Below are 22921 nucleotides of genomic sequence, written 5' to 3'. Positions count from 1 at the left end.
TAGATTTAATAAAAATGAAAAACTATTGCATCAAATACATGGGTTAGACGATTCAAATTAGCCTTCTTTAAACTTTTCTTCTCATAAATCAACAACAAAACTAAAATCAAACCAAGCATTTTAGGAACTAGCTATAAATAAATATTTGCTTAGGTAATAGTAAAAAAATTCCAATTAAAAAATCCTAGATGATATGGCATGTGTTTACTAGTATAGTTGACTTATGTGGCAATTTAGGTTGCTCATAGATATTATCACATGGCTCTTATCTTAATATCTAAGGAGTCTTTAAAGTCTTCACCACATGAAAATGAGTTACTTTTAGAAGAGGTTTCTCTTCATACTCGTTGCCAACAAACAAAACAAACTACCATTAGTTAATTGTTTAAGATTATTATGGACGATGGTCATAAAATTAATAAGCAATTATGATTGAAAGGAAAGGGTCTTTTATAGTCCATGAAGCCAACCATCTATGTATGGGTTTATAGATGGGTTAGAGCCCTATGGGACTACCTCGTACTCCTTGCGGAAGGTACCTAACTGCACTACAAAAGAGGCATACATACCTTACCCCCTTGTGGGATTTGAACTTGTGACCTCACTTTCAAGAGCAGAAGTTATCCACCACTAGGCCAACTCAGGCTGTACATATCTATTCCAAAAATGTGTTTGTTTAATTTAAGTGTGGATTAGATGTAAGGAAAGAAATTGTATATTGTTATAGATATTTTCATTTCCATTATGAATGGAACTTGTAATTCTACTTAACATCATTAATATTCCTTGTGTTGTGGTTCAACCAAAATATTATGAGAAATAACATAAAATGGTTGAATTAGGTAGAAAGTTTGTGATCAGGCTTAACATATCTATTCCAAAAATATGTTTGTTTATTTAAAGTGTGGATTAGACGTAAGGAAAGCAATTGTCTATTGTTATAGACATTTGCATTTCTTTTATGAATGGAACCTATAATTCTAATTGACATCATTAATATTCCTTATGTTGTGGTTCAACCAAAATATTACGAGAAATAACATAAAATGGCTTAATAACATTTGCAATGTTCTTATCATAGTTTATACCCTGTATGTAGTACCCCTACCTTGTTCAAACCCTTTTTGGCTTCATTGACCAAGGTTGTCTTTTCACTGGCTTATGTAGATGGTTGATTTATTGTGATTGTGATGTGTATTCTAGTATTACGCTTTGGAGTGTGTTTGGTGAATATGATTATGCATTATAGTTCATTGAGGAATAGATATTGAATATACATTATTGCTTATTGATGAGTAGTTGTTAACTCTGCTTCTACATCTTATTTTATTAATGAGGAAATGTTAAGTTTATTTATGTGTTACTAATGATGGACTAACACATTTACTTTACGTGCGAGTTGCTTCATGTATATGTCGTCATGTTGTGTGGAAGTGTATGGGGTAGGAGGAGATGATTTTCCATCACTCATTTCAGTGAGACATAAAATGTCACAATTCTCCTTCATCAGTGTGTTTACCGTGTTTGTGTATATATATGTGTGTGTGGTTCGGTGATGTAGGGAATTTCAGGTACAAGGTATCGTCTCCACTGGGCTCCACAGGTTTGAGTGTACCTAATTAACCCAATTGAAGTGGAGGTAGTTCTAAGGTCCTAATGTCATCCCTAGCCTTGCTCAATTGCATCTTCAGTCTTTTGTTTTCCCCGTAGGTTCTCCAAATAGGCCACTTTTCCGATGTTCGTATGTGTGTCATGTTCTATTTTGGTTTCAGTTGAGTGTTGCGTGTTATGATATTTGTGTGTTTAATTATTCTCTTCTTGAGTAGTTAATGAGAGTTTAATATGTGTTGTGTTGATTAAAGAGAATTAAGAATAAATTGTATTAGAATCATTTTTGTGGTTAATTAATTAATCAATTATTTTTAATTATCTAAGTTAGAGTGAATGTTGAATTATTAGTGAAAGTTAAATTATATTTGGCTTGAGTAATTATTTTAAAATAAAATAAAATAAGACCATTATTTTTATAAATTGATAAATCAAATTCTATTAAGCTAGCAAAATTAGAGTATTTATTGATTACCATATGGTGGAATTAAAATGGGGGTTATGCATTTTTGAACAATAAGTATTATTTTCCAAATTTTGGAGATCTCCAACCCTACAATGGATTTTTTAAATTTTGATTGCGAATGATTTGCTTGGAGAGATTTTGTGGGTAGGAGCTTGTTGGATTTGAGCGGGAAAACCCTTGTTGCTACTTGGTTTTCGTGAGTTCTTTTGGAGTCTTTGGCTCCATGTTTCATTTTGAAATTCTTCAACTTGAAGGTGAGTTTATTTGATTTCTACCTTGATTCTTTATGAAATTGTGTAATTCTTGTTGCTGTCATCACCCTCTTTTTAGACCTTGTTTTGCTTATTATTATTATTACTACATTCATTATTATTATTAATTTTAAGAATAATGTTAGAAATTATAAATTTAATATGGTTGAAATATTTTAAAGGGAGAAGAACGAATAGTGGTGACTCACACGTGAGGTCATAATTTACTTGGAAATTATTTATTTATTTATTTATATTTATTTTTCCCAATTTTCTAATTGAGCACATGGTGTAGGAGAAATAAGAAGATTCTAGAAGTGAATTTTGAATTCAAAATGCATGGTCAAATGTAACTGCCACTATGACAAGTTGTAAGGAATATGTCTTGCATGAAAGAATTTCAAATTCAAATTTAATATGCATGTAACCCCCACTTTTGCATGAAATTATTTTTGGAAAAAAAAAAAGAAAAGAATATGTGAATCATTTAATTCTCTCGTAGTGGGAAATGGCTCTCATTGTTTATATATTGAATACAAGATTTTTGAAAAGGGGGGAGTTGATTGTTTTTTTTTGGGTGAAAAAGTAATTTCTCAAGTTCTGGTAGATGCTTGTTAGTAGTAGTAGGATTTTGTAGCCACATTTCATTGAAGAAGATTAGGTGGATATTTGGAGACAGTTCTACAACAGGTTCTCATTCAATCCAGGTTCCATTTTTGTACACTTGTTTGTCTTCTTTCATGATGTATTTGTATGGTAGATATTGTAGGAAAAAGATCTCTTTTATTTCTTACTCGCATGCATAGGTTTTCTTTGTAATGGGTTTTATGTAGTTGCAGGAAGAGAGAATTTTATTCACTTGTATGCATTTCTTATCATAAATTTGAGTGGCTAAAAATAATATTGCATATCTTTTCCAAAAAAAAATCCCTTCATTGGTTTAGATTTTGATAGAAGAATTAATATGCAAATAGGAAACAAAGTTTGTATAATTTGCCTATAATCAGTAGACTTATTTCAAAATATACATGCAATTAGAATATTAAAATCTCTTCTTCCCTTTACCTTGATTCTATTTTTTTTTTTTTTTTTTCCAAGAGATTTACAATCAGAATAAGGATAAAAAAAGAAATAAAATATTTTTATGTGAAATGCATATCTCTTTGCTTATTCAAAGGTGTATATATATCCCTGTGAATATATATATTCCGTGAAAATTTGTCTTTGAAAAATATATTTTTCTCTGCGAAATCTCTGTGTTTTTTCTTTGAAAAATTTGTCTCTAAAAAATATATTTTTCTCAGGGAAATCTCTGTGTTTTTTTTTCTCTAAAAAAATTTGTCTCTGGAAAATATTTATCTCTGGGAAATCTCTATGTTTATTTCTTTGAAAAATTTTGTCTCTAAAAAAATATTTATCTTTGGGAAATCTTTGTGTTTATTTCTCTGGAAAATTGTCTATAAAATATATATATATGTGTGTGTGTGTGTGTGTTTATTTTTCTGGAAAATTTGTCCTTGAAAAGTATAATTTGTGAAAAACTATCTCTCTGTGAAATTTTTTGAAATCTTTTATTCCCAAAGTGAAATCTATGAAATCTATCTCTCTGTTTTTTATTTCTCAAAATGAAATTAGTGAAATTCTCTCTCTGTGAAATTTTTCTTTTCTCAAAGTAAAATATGTGAGTTCTACCTCTCAAAAGTATGATATGTGAAATTCATCCCTCTATGTACACATATCTTTGTATTTATCTCTCGAATACTCATCTACCTTTGTCTATTATCTCTGGATTACCTGTCCCTGTGTACAATATCTCAGTAAACAAGAAATTTTATCTCTGTTTTTTATTAAATAGGAATAATAATAATAATAATAAACCACACAATCATTATATATATATAATACCCTTCTTTATGATTGTTGAATATAGTAATTATATCTTTATTTTTCCATCTGTTAAAAGAAAACGCTTTTTGTTGTTTCCTGCTTTAAAGAATTCTTTTTAGTACCCTCTCATATTATATTAAGAGAAAGTTTTTTTTTAAAATTTACTTTTTGAAATTTATTTTATTTTATAATTTTAAGATTGTAAATTAATTTTTGAGTGTTATGAAATAATTAAAATATTTATTTATTTGAGTTTATTAATCAAAAAGGTATTTTATTAGTTAAAGATAACTAAAATTTAATAGTAATAATTAAAATTGTTTTATTAAAGGTAAAGGAAACAATCAAAGCTTTTTAAGATTATTTAGTTGGAATTTATTTATATTTAAGTTGTTAGCAAAGATTTATTTGTATCATTAGGATTAATTTGCACATTTGAAAATTAAAAACTATTCATTTTAGTTGAATTAATTTATAGTTAAGCATTACAGATAATTTTAATAGTTAAAAATTTGTTCAATTTATTTAGAATCTAAGGATTTATTCTTAAGTGTAAAATATAGTATTAAAGAAAAAAATAAAGTGGTAATAAATTTCCTAGGGAGAAGGGCGACAAACGTAACTCATGATAAAAGAGTTTGATATGGAAATTTAAGTTGTAAATTTGGACCTTCCTTTTAATAAATACTTTATCTTTAAAGATTTCACTATCTTCCTCAAAGATGGGAAAAGAGCCTTTGGGGTTTTTAAAAGATAAATATTGCATAAGTCAAAATGGTCGAATTACACTTGTGGGATTCAATTAGATAATTGAATATTGAGAGATTTATTATATTGAATTAATCTTTCTTAGGATGTAGATAAAATAGTTAAATCTCCTTATTAAATAAAATAGTTGACTCAAGGAAAACAAAAGAAAGGGAAATGACATTGCTCTCATGCATCTTGGGAAGATTTTGCACGAATGAAATTATTCCAAGTATTGGATTCTCCCTCATTAGTTAGTCTCAAATGGAACCTAGAAGTAAATGGATTTCTCCAAAAATACATTTCAAATATTTAATCTCTTTATTTCGAAACTACCCCTTTGTATATTGAAATTTGTGCAAGTATTAAGGGATAAAAGAATTTACCTACTATGTAAATGTGCTTAGATTCATAGTACTCTCTATGTATTTCGAGCAATATGAATTTCCTTCAATCCAAGAAGTTGAATATTTGAGTCGTTTCTTTGTTAGATTTCAAGGCATAGAGTATACATGACATATAGTATACAAGGAATAGAGGATGGCCATTTCTATTAATGGTTAAAAACATTTACCTTCTTGATATAAAGAAACATAGGGCTAGTAAAGGAGAAGTTAATTTTATATTACAAGTAAGTAGTATAGATAAATTTGATTAACATTTAAGTTTAGAAATGATTTTCATACAATCTAAAGGGTATAATCTATTTTGGAAGAATAGTAGTATTAATCAGGGTGTAAAGAAATTTTATTTGAGAACCAAAATAGTTTAGTAGATGGGTGAGACAAATATTGAAATCTTTTACGTGAGATTATTAAACCTGACTTACCTTGCAGACCTCAAATTTAGTACTTATCTATTATTTGTAAATTTTCTAATGAAACTTACCTTCGAAGGTGAATAAAGTTAGGATTTGTTGGGTTCTATCATTATTGAGCAATGAGTTTTCAAGAAAACTACCCCATGATCACTTGGAGAGTAAGATAATAAATTTTAATTGAAGTACATTTTAGGAGCAAGTATTAGCTCACTTCTAAGAATTTGGAATTGAAGAGGTTATTATATGTAGGAAATATCCAAGGATAAAGTTAACATTACTTCAATAGTTATCTCTTATAATCATGCAAGGAATTGACATTAGTTCTAAATAAACTAGAGAAAGATTGATTCAAATTGATTAGGGTCTTTATTTTAGTTGATTAGCAAGTATTAGACTCTCTTCTAATCTTATTTTCAAACAATTAGTGATTAAAAGTATTGTGGTTTTGATTAAGTAAAAGCAGATTTTTGAAAGGAACCCAAACCTTTTACAAAGCAGGATATATCATAAGAACTAGAAAAACCCGTGCCTGATCACTTCAAAAACTAAAACAGATCCCAACCAAACAAAAAGGGATCACAACCCACATTACATAACATTACATTAAAAAACCAGAAAAAGACAACATTTGGAAAGCAGAACGACAACAAAAAGACAGAAAACAAGACCACAACCGAGACAGAGACAGAGACAGCTATATACTTTTCATGATATCCTCAGCATGGACAACCATCTGCTTCATGTTGTCTATCAAAGTCTTTAACTCCTCTAGCTCATGACCTTTGATGTCACCCTTGATCCTAGTATTGGCTCTGGTCCTCTTCTCATGACCTTTTTTGTCCGGTTTTTTCCTTGTCAACATCCTTCTCAGTGTTGTTCTCAAATCTATTGATAAAGATGTTCATGCTATCCACCGAAGCTTTGAGGGTCTGGAAGTTTTGTTCTGCAATCCTCTTAACAGTGAGTTCCATCTTATCAATTCTGCTACCCAGATTGTTCATAGAAGTTTCCATCCCTTTCACCTCCTTGTTTTCTTCCATCTCTTTATCCTTTTTTTTAGTGGCAATAATTTTACCCACCATGCTTTCAATGGCTTCCGCGTTATTAATTGCAACTGCCAATTATTTAACATTTTCTATCAGGGGTTTCTCACCAACCGTTGCTCTTTTGATAGTCATCATATCTTTCTTCAAGCTACCTATTTCCTTCACCATTGTACCAACGGTCTCACAGAAGCCCTTTATAGTCGCATTTTCACCAACACAATCACTAAGCTTACCACTTTTGTCCTCTTTCTCCTCTTTCTGCATACCTTGGGTGTTCAAACCCTCAATGTTTCCCATGACTGGGTTCTCCTCTCCCTCCTTATCCTGTCCCTCATCTTTTTTATTCTCCTCTGCCTCCTCTTCAGAATCAATCAGGATTTGGCTGATATCTTTATTGCTTTCCTTGCTGTTCTTCCTCTACATTTGCTTTCCAGTAACTTTCCCTTTCTTTTTTTTTATAAATTTCCCTTCAAAGGATTCAGCCTCAGACTCTGAAATATTTGAATCCACCAAAATCCTTTTCCTCTTAGCCTTGTTCCTACCTTTTTTTCTAGTCTCCTCTGAATCTCCCTCAGTCTCGAATCAAAGTTAAATCCATTGGCTTCACTCTCTGTGTCCTCATCTCTTGCATATTTGCCTTTAATAGGTTTTTCAATGCTCCTCCCTTTAAGTACTTTATAAACAAGAGCCATAAGACCCTGGTGAAGGGCATGGTCACCTTTAGGATCATTCTGAATCTCCTTGATAGTATGGTCCATGGAGCAAGCTAGGTAATATGGCAGGCTCACCTTTTCCCCATGGCGGAAATGGTTGAGCAAAACAAAATGGTGACCATAGGCTCTAGTAAACCTACCATCCAAAGTAATATAGGTGATAGTAGTGAATAAAATAAACCTCCATGGCCTGCATATCCATTTTGGGGAATGATAGGAATTGTCAACTTTCACCATCTTCTTCCTCTCATCATCCGTGACAGGGAATTTGTCTGCTGCTTTATCAGAGATGTTGCGGTCCCTATAAAATTTCATGCCCTCAATTATCATCCCGTAGCTTTAGCAATAATCTCCTCATCTACAGTCATCATCTGGGACCCAACTAGGATTTTTCCATTCTTCCAGTTCTTAATAAAATGTTTGGTAATCGTAGGATCTTTCCCACTAAACCTCTCCATAAACACACTCAAACCATCCTCTTGAAGGATATCCCACACTTCCCTATTTTTCCTCTAATCCAAGCAAGAGGTAGGTTCAAACCTTTTTTTATTTCCTCCCATTTTTCCTTCACTATCCCTGAATTTCCTTCTCTTTGCTCCAAATCTTCTTCTCTGGTTTCTGTGGATGCCCTGAAAAAAACCCTGAATCTATGCCAAACAATAATGAAAAGACACTTGAATAAATACTCATTACCTCTGTAATAACATTTCTTCGAAATAAGAGGAGGAGGCATTTAGAAATTAGAGTTGATGGTGCCACGTAGCCTCATCTGGATATGGTCCAGATTGAACAGAGATTTCACTTCACATGCGAGCTCACTCTCACCATAAGTAGTAATAATATCTTCCGTTTTGCAAGCCAGGTTGGCAGCCCAGTCTACGCATGAGTTTGCTTCCCTATACACATGTATGAAAACACACATTTCAAATTCCTCACTAATTTTATTTGTCGATTTGATAGCATTGCTTATTGACCAAGAAGGAGGGAACTTCTTATTCAAACAATTGATTATATTTAATGAATCTCCTTCACACCAGACTCTAGTGCAATTGGCTTCCTTAGCTAGGACCATCCCATGATATGCAGCCATAGCCTCAGTGACATGATTTGTCTGATTTCCTATGGGTATACATTTTATAATTTTGCATTTTCCCCATTTGTCCCTAAGGACCACCCCACATCCTACTATCCCAAGATTACCCTTTAATGCACCATCAAATTTTATTTTCATCCATCTGTTGGGCGGGCTTACCCATATCACTCCCTCTCTAGGATCATTCTGAAAGTGTTCATGACCTTGTAATCTCCACTTCTTGAAGATAGATTGATCATCCTTGTCTTGAGGATCAGCAATACCACCTATTATATTCATATTTTCCACTATATTTCTTTTAATTTTCTCAAACACAATTTGAGCCTTAGACACCTTCTCTTTGAAGACTCTTTCATTTCTCTCTTTCCATATACCCCAACACATATGGGGTAAAGCTAATTTCCACAACAAAGTAGTAAATTTGTTCCTTGAAGGATGATACCAAGAATTAAAAACCTCTTGAACTGACTCTAGGAAACTCCAACTGATTTTGAAATGATCCAGACATCTTTCCCAGACATCAACAGAAAAAGGGCAGTGAAAGAGCAGATGGTTGATGGTCTCCTCACTCTGCATGCAAAGAAAACAAACACTAGGCATGGACATACCTCTTTTTCTGAGGTTCTCAATAGTTAGAATTTTATCTTGAAGGGCTATCCAGAAAAAAATATTAATCTTAGGGGTAAGGCCTTTCACCCAGGCCTTAGCCCAATAAGGACTCTCCATTTTAGAATACTTATGAGAGTAAAGAGAAGCCATAGTGAATTTACCATTTGTTGTGAGTTTCCAAATTAATTGATCTTCCTCTTCCACCACAACCATAGAGTTCATAATTTTGTTCAAACTTCCCAAGGACTAATCCACCTGAGATAAATCCTTCCACTGTCCATCTTGCCAATAATCACCCACCATTGATCCATATCTTTCCTTGCACTAGTTTTGGAATCTGCTCCACTCTGGACTTTTAGTCAAAGGGGACTCGAGCAACCAGGAGTCTTCCTAGAATTTGATAAGGTTCCCTTTCCCCATCTTTCATTTTGCACCTCTGACAATTAAATCTCTTGTTCTAGAGACATTTTTCTAGATATTGGAGCCAATTGGGATATCTTCTACTTTGAGGAAACTTTGAAGTGTGGGACATTTCCTTTTATACTTGTTGTCCCAAATCTATTTCCATTCTCCCTGGTTTTTATACCCTCTCTAGATCTACTTGGCCATAATATATTCATTCATTTCTCTTATTCTTCTAAGACCTAGACCTCCCTTTCTTATTGGCTTAGAAACCTTGTCCCATGTAATTAGATTCATTCTCTTTTTCTCCTCAACCCCTGTCCATAAAAAAGTTCTTTAGATCTTTTCGATAGCCTCCACATACTTGGCAAGAATTCTGAAAAAGGCTCATGGTATAAAGAGGGATACTTTGAAGTGTTGATTTCAACAATTGAACCTTACCAACTTGGATAAGAAGAGAGCTCTTCTAGCCAGCTAGCTTCTTATGGAATTTATCCACCAAAGTTCCCCAAAAAGTGTCAGGAGGATCATGGCATAAGGGAAGCCCCAAGTAAGATGCAGGAAGACTCCCCAATTGACATCCCAAAATATTACTTATTTTGATATTTCTTCTCTCTGAAGTGTTGATAAAATAAACAAAGCTTTTAGACCAATTAATAAGCTGCCTAGTAGCAGATCCATAACTATCCAGAGCTTTCTTTAAACTTATAGAGTCTTGCACTGTAGCCTTCCCCATAATTATAGAGTCATCCACAAACTGCTAGTGGGAACATACTTGATCCGCTGAAGATGGTTTCAAACCACAAAACTCCCCCTTCTCGACCAACTTACCTATACCTCTCCCTAATGATAAATAAAATAACTGGAGAAAGAGGATCTCCTTGCCTGGGTCCCCTTGAGGACTTGAAGAAAGGGGAGGGAGATCCATTAATTAAAATAGAAAAAGAAGCCGAAGAAACTAATTGCCTTATAAGACTAATACTTCTAGAACAAAAACCAAAAGTTGAGAGAACTTCCATCATTAAATCCCAATCCACTCTATCGTAGGCTTTAGATAAGTCTAGCTTCAGAAGAAAGCCTTCCTTTTTAGAATTAGACAAAGAATGGATGTTTTCATGGACTGAGATTATCGAATCCAAGATTTGTCTTCCAGGGACAAAACCACTTTGCTGAGGAGAAATTATAGAAGGGAGCAACTCCAGGATTCTTGAGGTTAGAACCTTGGAGATGATCTTGTAAAGAGAGTTCCAAAGACTTATAGGTCTGAAAAGGTCCATGGAATCAGCTCCCACCTTTTTGGGAATAAGAGCAATAAAAGTGTCATTTATCTCTTTCAAATTCTTCTAGCACCAAAAAACTCTTCCACAGCTCTGGACACATCATCTCCAATAATATGCGAATACATTTGAAAAAAGAACATGGGGAAACCATCTAGGCCTGACGCCTTATTGCCTTCAAAGGAGTTGATAGCTTTCAGAATCTCATCATTGGAAGGGATAGCAATCAGGTGAGAATTTTGATCAACCTCCAGGATTGTAGGGATGCAATCCATAAGGTTCTTTTGGGCCCGCTTTTCCAAATTTTGATCCTTAGCAAGAATATTGGAGAAGAACTCCATTGCAGCCCTTCTCATAGATTCTTCCTCTTCAACTCTTCTGCCATTCACTTTAATCTATGATATTCTGTTGATGACCTTATGTTTTAGAGTGGACATATGGAAGTATTTAGTGTTTTTGTCCCCTTCCTTAAACCATACATTTCTTGACCTTTATTTCCAGAAGGTCTCTTCTTTTGCTATTATGTCATGATATTTCATAAGGATTACATCTTCAACATCTCTTGAAGTGTTAGTATATCCATTATTCTGAATCTCATCCTGAATATCTTTTAGCTCTGAGAGAATAGTAGCTTTTGAGGCAAAGATATTCCCAAAGCATTCCTTATTACACCTCTTGACATTTTCTTTAACAAACTTCAACTTTTTGACCACTTTGTACATGGCGTCCCCTTCAATACTGACCTGCCACCATTCCTTGATCTTGCTTTCCATGTCTAGGTGTTTAGTCCACATTCTCTCAAATCTGTATCTCCTTCTATTCTTAGCCTCTACTGTAAAGGATATAGGATAGTGATATGATCTTGCCCTTATATGAGTAGATAAAGAACATAAGTAAAGATTAAACCAATATAGGGAGATAAGAGCTCTATCAAGTCTTACCTGAATTAAATCCTCACCACTCCTTCTATTAGTCCAGGTAAATTTAACTCCTTGCAATTCCACGTCATGGAGAGCATTATTATTGATAAACTCCATTAAGGCCACTCTTCTATCTAGATTAGTTTGGCTCCCTCCCTTTTTCTCATTTTCCTTCAAAGGGGTATTGAAGTTCCCCATAATCACCCAACTATCTTCAGCAAACCTACTTCTTAATAAAGTAAGTTTATTCCAAAAATCACTTCTGCCAGTCTTAGTGTTAGGAGCATACAAATTAGTTAAGACCCATGAAGTGCTATCTTTCAGATGCTTAAATCTAATACAGGTCAAGTTGTTGTCCTGAATCAACACTTCTCATTCAGCATTGTTTTTGTTCTAGAAAGTAACAATACCTCCCGAGGCACCTTCTGAACTGCCACCACTAACTCCTCCATTATTGAAAATCTTCAGACCTTCTACCTTATCTTTAGACATCTTGGTTTCTTGAATCAAAAAAATATCCATATTTTTGTCTCTAATCATACTTTTCATTAAATCATGTTTGTGAGGATTATTCAATCCTCGAATATTCCAAGAGATGATCTTCATGGGTTTTAAGAAATACCTACCTCAAAGATGGTTCTTTGAGTCCCATCTGCAATATTATTGCTTGTTTCCATTGTCCTCTTCTTTGCATTTGAATATCTTCCTGGAGAGGTATGTTGCGCTCCTACATCCCCAAGCCTGCTTCTGGTATTTCTAGTCGATGTGTTGTTATTGATATTGTTGTTATTCTTTTTTTTTGGCTTGATCTTTCTTTTATCCTCCGCTGTTTCTTCTTCCTCTTATTTAGACTCACTCTTTCCTAGTTCTTTTTTGATGTCTTCATCATCTTCCCATTTTGGCTCTTTATCCCCTGGAAAAGTCTTCTTTACCTTAGCTGGAGAGGCCAATGAGATCTCCGACATCCCTTGATCCAGAATGTTATCGGGTTGAGCATCTTGGATCCAGTCTATTTCTTTTTCTAATTCAGTTGAATTAGAAACTAAGTTGAAATTGTCTCCTTCCTCTTTATTGTCTTTGGATTGATTATCTCCATTATTCTCATCATTATCTGAGTTTTGCTCAATCTTATCCTCTTTTGTTTCCTCATTTTGGCTGCTAACTTGTGATTTTCTTTCTCCATAATCTGAATCTTTGCCATTCTGCTCCTTCTCCTGATGAGCTATTTTTTTGTTATCTTCTTTATTTGATTCATTTCACATCTCTTTGATGATCTCTTCCTCTGTCCTACCAACCTGGGACTGTTTTTCTTGGTCTTGGTTATTAGATTTTGAAGCTTTCAAAGAGTTGTCTACTTTTTTCCACACTTTAGGTTGGGATTGAGGTTTGACCTCATTACTAGGACATTTTTTAGCCCAATGCCTAACTTTCTTACAATGAAAGAAAGCAAAAGGAATTATTTCATAAAAAATATTTTGCTTCCATTTCCCAAGTTTAGATTCCATCTCTATCTCCTCTGGCATGTCCGTTTCGGGCCCAACTCCTACACATATCCTAACATAAATAAGCCTTCTTCTGGATGTCATGACTGGATCGATAGAAATAAGCTCCCTAAAGGCATTGGCTATTCCTGCAAGCACATCTTCCTCCCAGTATTCCATTGGGAGCTTAGGTAGCCTTATCCAGACTGGAACTTGGACCATTTTTTTTTTCTCTGCCCGTGTTAGGGTACCACTTTTGGATGTAGATGATATATTTTCCTATCGCCCATGAACCAATGCAGAGGATTTTTTTGTGATCCTCCTCACAAGAGAAAGAGAAGGGCAGGTATCCTTTATTCATAGCAACCACATCTACCTGACCTTTCAAGCTCCACTTCCTCTTAACAAACCCACGAACTACCTCAATATTCAGTCTCGTCTCATTAAATTTACCAATCAAAGTATTTTCCATTCTAGCAATATTGTGGTCTATGATTTGGTCTGGAATAGAAATGGTGAACTTGCCCTGAGATGCATTCAAGGTATTTTTGATCGGGGGCAAGGATGAATTACCTTTAGGTTTGACCCCAAACAGAGAACACCACTTGCCAATGTGTCCATTCAATCTAGGTCCCCCCTTAAGATCCTCTGAGCTTAGCTAGTTCTTGAGATCCTTCCCAGAAGAATCTTTTCCTTCCACAGTATCCTCTGAACTACTTGCTGTTTGCTAACCTAGAGCCACTTTCAGTTTGCCGCCTCCCAAATTTGAAATTTGAACCTGTCTGTTCCCACTGCCTCCTGCTATCTACTCCTCACGTGGTCTTGGACCTCCCCCTGGGTCCCTTGAATCCAAAGGAGTGTTGGGATCTTTACCACCTGAGCTCCCCCCTTCCACAGGATTCTCTAAATCTCCTGCAGCATACTGTCCTAGCGCTGAACCAAAACTCCCGCCCAAAAAATTTGAATTTTGGGCCTGACCGCTCCCCTTCTCCTCCCTGCTCCCCATCTCATTAAAAGTATTGTGGTTATTTAAGCATATTGTTAATAGTTCTTTTCTTTTTCCTTCAAACAAGTGAATATTAATTTTATTTCTAAAGTAATATTAGATAAATTAATTTCTTTAAGCAAATTGGTACCTTTCAAGCATTAGGATTCATAATTAAAGTAAGGTTATCATTCGTGGAAAAAATTAAAGGTGAAATTTATGTTGCTTCAAGTGGAAGAATTAGTGGGTTATTAATAATGCAGTTACTTTCGAGCCTATTTTTATTAAATTTTTCTTTCAATCAAGTAAGTGTTACAATTCTTTTCTGAAGTCCTTCTACCTAGGCATTAGATTTCCTTTAAGAAATTTAGTACCTTTCAATAAGTATTTCAATCCTTTTCATAAGTTATAATTTTACAAGTTTTTAAGCAAAAATTCCTTGTATATCATAGTTTCATTTTCATGATTGTATTAGTATATTTCTTAGAACATAAGATTCATGAATTCAAGTTAAATTCCTAGTTAGACAACTAAACAAGAGGAGACGAAACCAAAACTTAGAAGTGTTCGGTATCTATGGTGCCTCTGGGTCACACTTACGGGTAATGTCGTTGTGTTGAACTACTACACTTAATGCCTAACAAAGCTACAACAATGGCATCTATGGCATCGACCCTCTAAATCACCGAGGAGTAATAAGGGTAATTTGGAAGTTAAAATCCAAGGGGCGGGTAATCCCCCTTGGATCGATAATCTAAAAAGATAAATCTTAAATAAATTTACATCTGCTCAGATAACCTTAGAAAACCGCCTTTAGGGTTTGGTTGTGAGTGATTATTTTGGATATATATTTTTATCTTGATGGAATTCAGCAAATGAAAATGGATTAAGGGTGACGTATTTAATAGGAAATAGGATTAGTTATTTTAGGGCACAAGCAGAAGGCCACCTTGAGCCTTTTTGCTATAGAGCTACCATTGTGGGTAGCAACTGTAGAGAAACTGTCTGGGACATTGACCCTAGAAAGAGTTGCGTACCCACCATACAGTGTACATTAAACCATAGTTAGAAACCAGAACTACATACTCTATGCCTTGATCCCATGCCGAAACGGGTATGTAGGCAGTCTAGGGACAGAGTTGTCCCTTATACTTAGGCATTTAGGGATGGGGATTAGGATTTGGTTAAGGATGAGTTGATCATTTTTTTTTTGGAAGTTCCTTGGTCTTTCAATCTAAAGGGTATAGTAACACTAATTGGAAGATTAGAAGTAATTCAATGCATACTCGGAAGGGATCCCGTATGGATTCACTTGACTTCCCGAGGCTTTAGGCCAAATTCCGAGGCAGAACTCAAGCTTGTTTATTTTTCTATTTTTTTTATACTCCTAAAGACAACAACGCCGGTGCATTCCTAGTAGGGGAGTGTAGTCTTTAGTGAGTGACTCAGGACCTGGATGGTCCCAATGAGTCCAAGTCTCTGGCCAGAGCACCTCCTGTCCCAAGTTGGATAGATGCCTACCTCGTTTAGGTAGATGCCTATCCCGTATTGGATAGATGAAACCTCCTGTCCCATTTAGACAGATGCCTAACCCGTATGGTTAGATTCTCATCCTGGATGGATGAATGCCTAATCCAATTGGAAAGATTCCCAGAGTATGCTATTGAATCAAATACAAATGATTAAATAAATAAATAAAAGAAAAAAAAATGGATGGACGAAATTTATTGGGTTAATTTGAGTGGGTTATTACAGTTGAAAATGGATAGAAAATGGATTTAGAACCTTTATCCAACTTGAATTTTGGATTTTAGTTTAGATTTGAATTTGTATGCTTCATTTTTTTTAAATGAGAGTTGCTTTAGGGAAATGCTGCCCAAATTTTTTATGTATGCCCAGAAAGTGAATTTTATTTCAAAAGTGTGATTTTGTCCACCCATCAACCAATGGGTTTTAAGGAATTTTTGATTTGGCAATTTTTAATTTTTTGAGTTTTTGAAGGTCCATCAATGGTGGATGGCCTCCAAAACCTGGTTATTGGTCTCCTTAGACTTTTTGAAAAGTGTGAATCTGATGTTTTAAATGTGAAATTATTATGTGGAATAATGATATTATATATGAGAATTTCATTTGTGGATTGAATCGGATCCATTCTCCTAGTGTTAGGGCCAATTGAGTAATTGAATACATGTATTGGAAATGCATTGTTGCCATGAGTTATTTGTGTGAATTTAAAAAAAAAAAATCAGTCAAAACAAAATCACAGTAAATGTTATTTCATATGCAATGCGTAATATTTTATATTGTTTTTAAATTGGATATATATATATATATATATATATATATATATATATATATATATATATATATATATATATATATATATATATATATATATATATATATATAATTTGTAATTTTTATTCGGAATATGGTGTTAGATGAAATTCGATTTTTAAAAAAATTATCAGTTTAGTAATTAATATATAAATGTATTTATACTATGTATTTTGAATTTACTTTATGAAGAAAATGTTAATTATTGGTTTAATGTAAATGCAAATTAGTTGTGCAAATAAAATTTACATTGTTAGCCATCAATTACGTTTAGTCAATATGACTTTGAATTGGAAAGATTATTTTGATTTGAAAAGTATTTTAAATGTTAATTTTCATTATCTTGAAATTCAAAATTCAAGTGGTCTTTGTTATAGCCAAATTGGCTTTAATTGAAATGATTTTATATTTGTCTTTAAATGATGGTTTATTTAGGCTTCAAGTTGATGTTATTCTTTTCAGGGTGTATGGTTTAAAATTGAATATTGATCAAGTTTATTTGAATGTATGTTTACTTGGATTGTCTTCATGCGTTATTCCATATTGTGGTGTGCTTTTCATGAAAGAGTCAGTTATTGAATAGCTGCAGTTAGATGATATTGGTTTTTATCATTTTATGAGTGATTGTTATGATTCTTTAACATGGATGATTTAGAGTGCAAGTGTATTCATTTGAGTTTTACTCTGCTTGGTGGATTTTTGGTGTCGATTTGTAAGAGTCATTTTCATGTCATGATGGCATGTTGTTGAATGTAAGTTTATTGTGCAAGTTGATTGGGTTAAGTTTTGGTTGTGGTTGTACTTGCCTTATTGTGGTTTTGGTCTTGCTTTGTGGATAGACTAGTTGTTTGTTTCACATCTCCAATTGATTTAATCTTGGTAGAAGGTTTGTTTAATCAAGTTGTCCTTTAGTTTTGATTTTTGAACTCCTTATGTTGGTTGGCTTTTGTGATTTGTCTTGGGTTTCTTTGGAGGTTGTGTAGTGTAATAAGGAAGAGTGGCTTTCGAGTGGGGGCCGCACTCGAAGAGGTAGCAGGATAACCCATCAAAAGTTGAGTAATAAGTGATAACTTAATTAAAAAATGGGGGGTTGGGTTTTACAAACATTAATCAAGATAAATGGTGCCCCGCTCATGGTTGAGCTCTAGTACAAACTTAGGATGCAGTGGGGAGCCCTGGAATGGCAAACCAACTACCTTGTCCTCACGAAAGGTTTGTTGGGTCTGCATGAGACATGGATGGGGGCCGGAGGTTCAGGAGAGGCTACCAGAGTAACCCCGAATGGGGGTCAGGGCCTATAGAGGTCTATCAGGGTAACCCATACAAGCTATGCGATGACACTCTTCCCTTATGTTCACTAGTGTATAGTCATGTGTTGGCTTTACTTGGAGCACTCTTGTGAGAGTCATGCTTGTATTCTTATGCCTTGTGTGAGGCCATGTGATTCTTTTTTGTGGCTTGATTGAGGGTCTTAGTACTATCTCCTAGCACGTAGGGGTGGTTCCTTTTGGGGCCACATGGTTGGGTGGTAGTGCCACTTTCCATTGGGTATTTTGTTCATGCCTTCTTGCGATGGATTATCTTTGGAGGTGCTCTAGTTGTTATTTTGTATTTACTTCATTCCATGTTTCAAACAGATCCTTTTGTTCTTCTCAGATCATTCATGTATATCTTGGACCCTTATGTGGTCGGTTGTATCATTTGTTTATGTACGCCTTGATGGCAGGTTGTTATTAATGTAAACTTTATGTATTTTTCATCTTTCATTTATTAGAATGGTCTTGCACTTGAAGCGGACCCAGAGATGTAGCCTATTAGGGGTGATGTTGTATGGTGTATGTGTTCATCTAGTTCCTTTTAATTTTGGATGTATGAATGGTATTATGGTCAAACTGTATAATGTAATTTAGGTGATATTAATCTTAATTGCATGTATAAAGTTATCAATAAAATGTTGTAATATGGATTATGATGAATGTAGCTTTAGTGATGTAATGAAACTAATGGAAATTGTATATATTCAATCATGATTAGTTTAATCTCTTATGGAATTTAATTGCTATGTTCATGTGGTAATCATTCTATCATGAGTAGGTTTAATCAATCTCATTGTCAATTGGATTAATACACCTTAATTTTCATTGGATTAATCGAGTAATCTTCGTTGGAAACCCTTTAAGAGTTTGTGTTAATTCTTCCACTTGTTCAAATGTTATTGCAATGTTTAACTTAATGCATTTTAAAGTTCATTAATGTGTTCTAATTATTTAAAAAATTATCCACACTCTTTTCAAGTGTTTGTAGTTGTTTCCTTTTGGGTATCTTGATGGGGCATTACACTTGGTATCAGAGCAAGGTTTTACAAACACTGAGATCTCTGGTGTAACTGGTGCCCTTAGTGTGGTTTGTAATATATAGTCCCTTCGTTGTATGCTTGTTTTTGATTAATGAAAAAGCAGGTTTTGAAGGGGCCCCAAAACCCTTTACAAGAAAGACAATGATAGCAAAGCCACGAGAAACAGAACAAAAGGAAAAAACCAGCAAAAAACCAAGGAAAACCCACAAAAGCCCCTAAAAGCCAACAGGCCATCCAGGAATCATATTTTATCCAGGGCTTTAGCCAGGGTGCTGCTAATTTCTTGTAGCTCTTTGATGTTGTCTTTGAGGTTGGGAGGGTCCTTGGCCGCAGCAGCCACAACTTTCTTGATACTGGCCTTGGTTCTCTTCGCAGTTCCGCCCGCCAGGGTAGCATCACCACCACTTCCAGTCTGGATGGTCTCCTCTTCTAGGTCAAGATCCACAACCGGTTTAGGAGTATGGTCAAAAACCTTGGCAATGTCTTCCAGGTTTTTGGTGACAATAGTGAGGATACTTGGGATAATTCCCATCAGATTTTTCATCACTTCTTTTCCATCTTCCAACGATTTTACCTTATTCGCCATATCCTGCTTCCAATTAATATGCACTCTATTTTCATCCTCCCTCTTTTTATCCGAATTTATCCCTTGCTTCTCTAGGTTTTTCAGGGTTTCATAAGTCCGTCTGTCGAAATTCATTCTGGCCTCAGAGAGCTTCTTGAGATTATCCAGGATAAGCCCCTCACCAGCACTGTCCTTGGCCTTGCTATCCCTTTCCTCAATCAGGTTCTTCTCGGAGCCTTTGTTTGTTTCCTTCTCAGAATTAACTTTGGTTTCCTCATTATCCTTGGGAGCCATCTCCTCCATCAGATGGTTGTTGTATGCTTGTTTCTCTGATGTATGTTTGTGATTAACGTTTGGGATCTTGAAGATCTTAGATGTTTCATGCTCTATTTCTTTAACCCACTCTTTCTAAAAACCCTAAATGAGTGTAACATGTGTATTCATTTCTTTCTCTTCTTGATTCATGATTATTTCTTAATGTGTGATTATATGTGCTTTGTTTTCTTGTAAGATGTTAGGTCTACAATTACTCTTATTTTAAGAGTTAATTGGATGTACCTTCTTAACTGGTATAATACTATTTAGACTAGCTTAATAGGTTTAATAATGAATTGTCTTAAGTTTGAAAGTATGCGTTTGGGCTTGTGTTATACTTATAATTGTATTTAGTGTCATAACTATGAGAGCTTGTAGAGAAAATTTTGAGTGTGTATTCATTGTGAATTAGATGTATTTCTTCCTCCTTCTCTCTAGAAATTAAAATATATGTATGTTGTATTTTCCTGAAACACCTATGTGAATCTTGGAGAGGTTGGTGTGTACTTGAATGTTAGAAGATATCTTTGATGGGTAAAGGATTATGTGTAGTGGTATAGGAGGGAATTGGATGCGTTTTTATTAAGGATCTCATTGTGTGTTTTATATGATCAACTTGAATAATGACTTGTGAGAATAGTACAATAATGCAATTGCAGTGGGCATATTAAATTGACTATGTATAAATAGAATGTGTAAATATAGAATGTGTTTGATGTGCCTACATAACCACATATTAGATAAATGGTAATTTCAATATTTTCCTTCTTCTCCTCATGTTTTGAAATTCAATGAATACTCATAGTTAATGATGTGTATTTATCAATTAAGAGTAATGAGTGTTTTGCTTGAAGTTAGCATGTAAGGAAAGATTTAAATTTTATTATTCTCATTTGGAGACTAAGACTTTAGTGGCATCTTTAATGTAAGGAAATATCATGATAAGCCAAATTGTATTCTTTTATATCAGAAGTGAAGTGAAAAATAGTACAATGAGGATGATAGGCATATAGGGAGAAATTTAGTCTTACTTGTGTGAACTTGTAGATTACGTGCATATGTGTGAAGTGATTGACTATCGAAAATTCTCTCCTGAAGATTAAAATAAATTCTATTAAATAATGTAATAAAACTTAAATAGAAATAATTGATTGTTTGCAATGAATATTAAGAGGCATGTATTAAGGAGTGTCTGTTTCATTCTGCATTGAGAACCAAAGTGGGTTGTTTTGCCTATAAGTGCATCATGTCGAGTAAGTAAGTAAATGAAATAATTTTTTCATAGATTTATAGGTAATCCATGTAGCTTAGATGATTGATAGATCATGAAGGGGGAAAAAAAAGTATTGATTAAAATAATCTTATCACTGCATGCAGAATGTGTGTGGAGAATAGGAAATTAATCTTTTGTGATTCCATTTTATTTGGAAATAGAATTCTTATCTTCACAAAACCTTTGGGTAATTGTTAAGAACTACAAGAATGTTGTGTTGGGTTAGTGAAAATATAGAAAAGGTGTTACTTCCTTATCTTATTCAATTTGTGAATTCTAGTAATATGGATAAACGATAATGTTGGGAAGGTGACACTTGTGAATTAAGATTTCATGGTATTAAAGTATAGTAGTTAGTCTAATAGCCTTAGTGTCTATGGTTCATTCTCTAATGCACTCAGGACGTGTGATCTTGGATGTAGTGTAGCGGTTACTCCCTATGATGTGGCTGAAAATGGTCACTTTGTTTTGTGTTATTTTTGTTTTATTGTGACAGTGTTTTGACTGTCTTTTAACATGTGTTTTGTGGCTAAGGGGCTAGCACTTTCTTTTGAAATTTATTGATGAAATGGCCACTAAACTCTCATTCCTTTTTTATATAAATTTGACACTTGTCATGTTTTTGATTTTGTTGATTGTCGAAATTGTCGACATTTTTCTTATTTATCATCGTATTTGGTGATTATCATTTGGATGACGTTCTTTTGAGATCTTTGGTGGTCATTTTGAATGTTTGTAATAGTTGGCCCTGCTAAGTGCTATATCAAACATGTTCACTTGGACCTTTGATTGTGTGCTAAGGGGGAACATCATAGAGAGTGATTCTAGACATAATGAGGTAACTAAATAAATAAAGAGATTAGTTAAGGAAATAAGTGTGTTTTCTTTAATGGAATTGGTTTGTAATCGTCTGAATTATAAGATGTAGTAGAAACAAGTGTGAACTAAATCTAGTTAATTATGTAATAAGCTTTAGATAAATAGATTTATTGTCTCATTGAGTGTTTGAAAAGCCTACAAGAGTTCTAATTGAATCAAGTATACCTTAGATGGTTGATATGTATACTTTTGGATAAGGATTTCTATAGAAGATCTTTTCTTGTATGAATGTATGTTGAAATAGTGGATCCTAGAAGTTGAATAAGGGTGTTAGTATGTGTAACCTAGGTAATTAAAGATAATGAGTCTTGTTGTAATTCTTTTAATGCATTAATTTATGTAATTAAGGAATGTAAAAGCAAGATCGTTCAATGTTAAGTAATTGATTTAGTAAAGGCGAGAAATCTTTTTGTTAAGTTAGATGACATGGATGTTGATTTCTATACATTATTATATTGATTTTGTGGATTGCAATTCTCCTTGAGTTGAGTTATGATTTTGGGTTATGATATGTGAGTGCAACAACTTGGTGTTCTTGTTGTTCCATCCTAGCCTTATGACTTCCAAGAGTAAGTTGGACCCTAGTGGGGGAGAATGTAGTACCCCTACCTTGTTCAAACCCTTTTTGGCCTCGTTGACCATGGTTGTCTTTTCAGTGGCTTATGTGGATGGTTGATTTATTGTGATTGTGATGTGTATTCTGGTATTATGCTTTGGAGTGTGTTTGGTGAATATGATTATACATTATAGTTCATTGAGGAATAGATATTGAATATACATTATTGCTTATTGATGAGTAGTTGTTAACTCTGCTTCTACATCGTATTTTATTAATAAGGAAATGTTAAGTTTATTTATGCATTACTAATGATGGACTAACACATTTACTTT

Source organism: Cryptomeria japonica, chromosome 7 (assembly GCF_030272615.1).
Source record: "Cryptomeria japonica chromosome 7, Sugi_1.0, whole genome shotgun sequence".
Classification (NCBI taxonomy): Eukaryota; Viridiplantae; Streptophyta; class Pinopsida; order Cupressales; family Cupressaceae; genus Cryptomeria; species Cryptomeria japonica.
The sequence above is the reverse complement of the archived record's forward strand: the minus strand, read 5'-3'. Positions refer to the sequence as shown.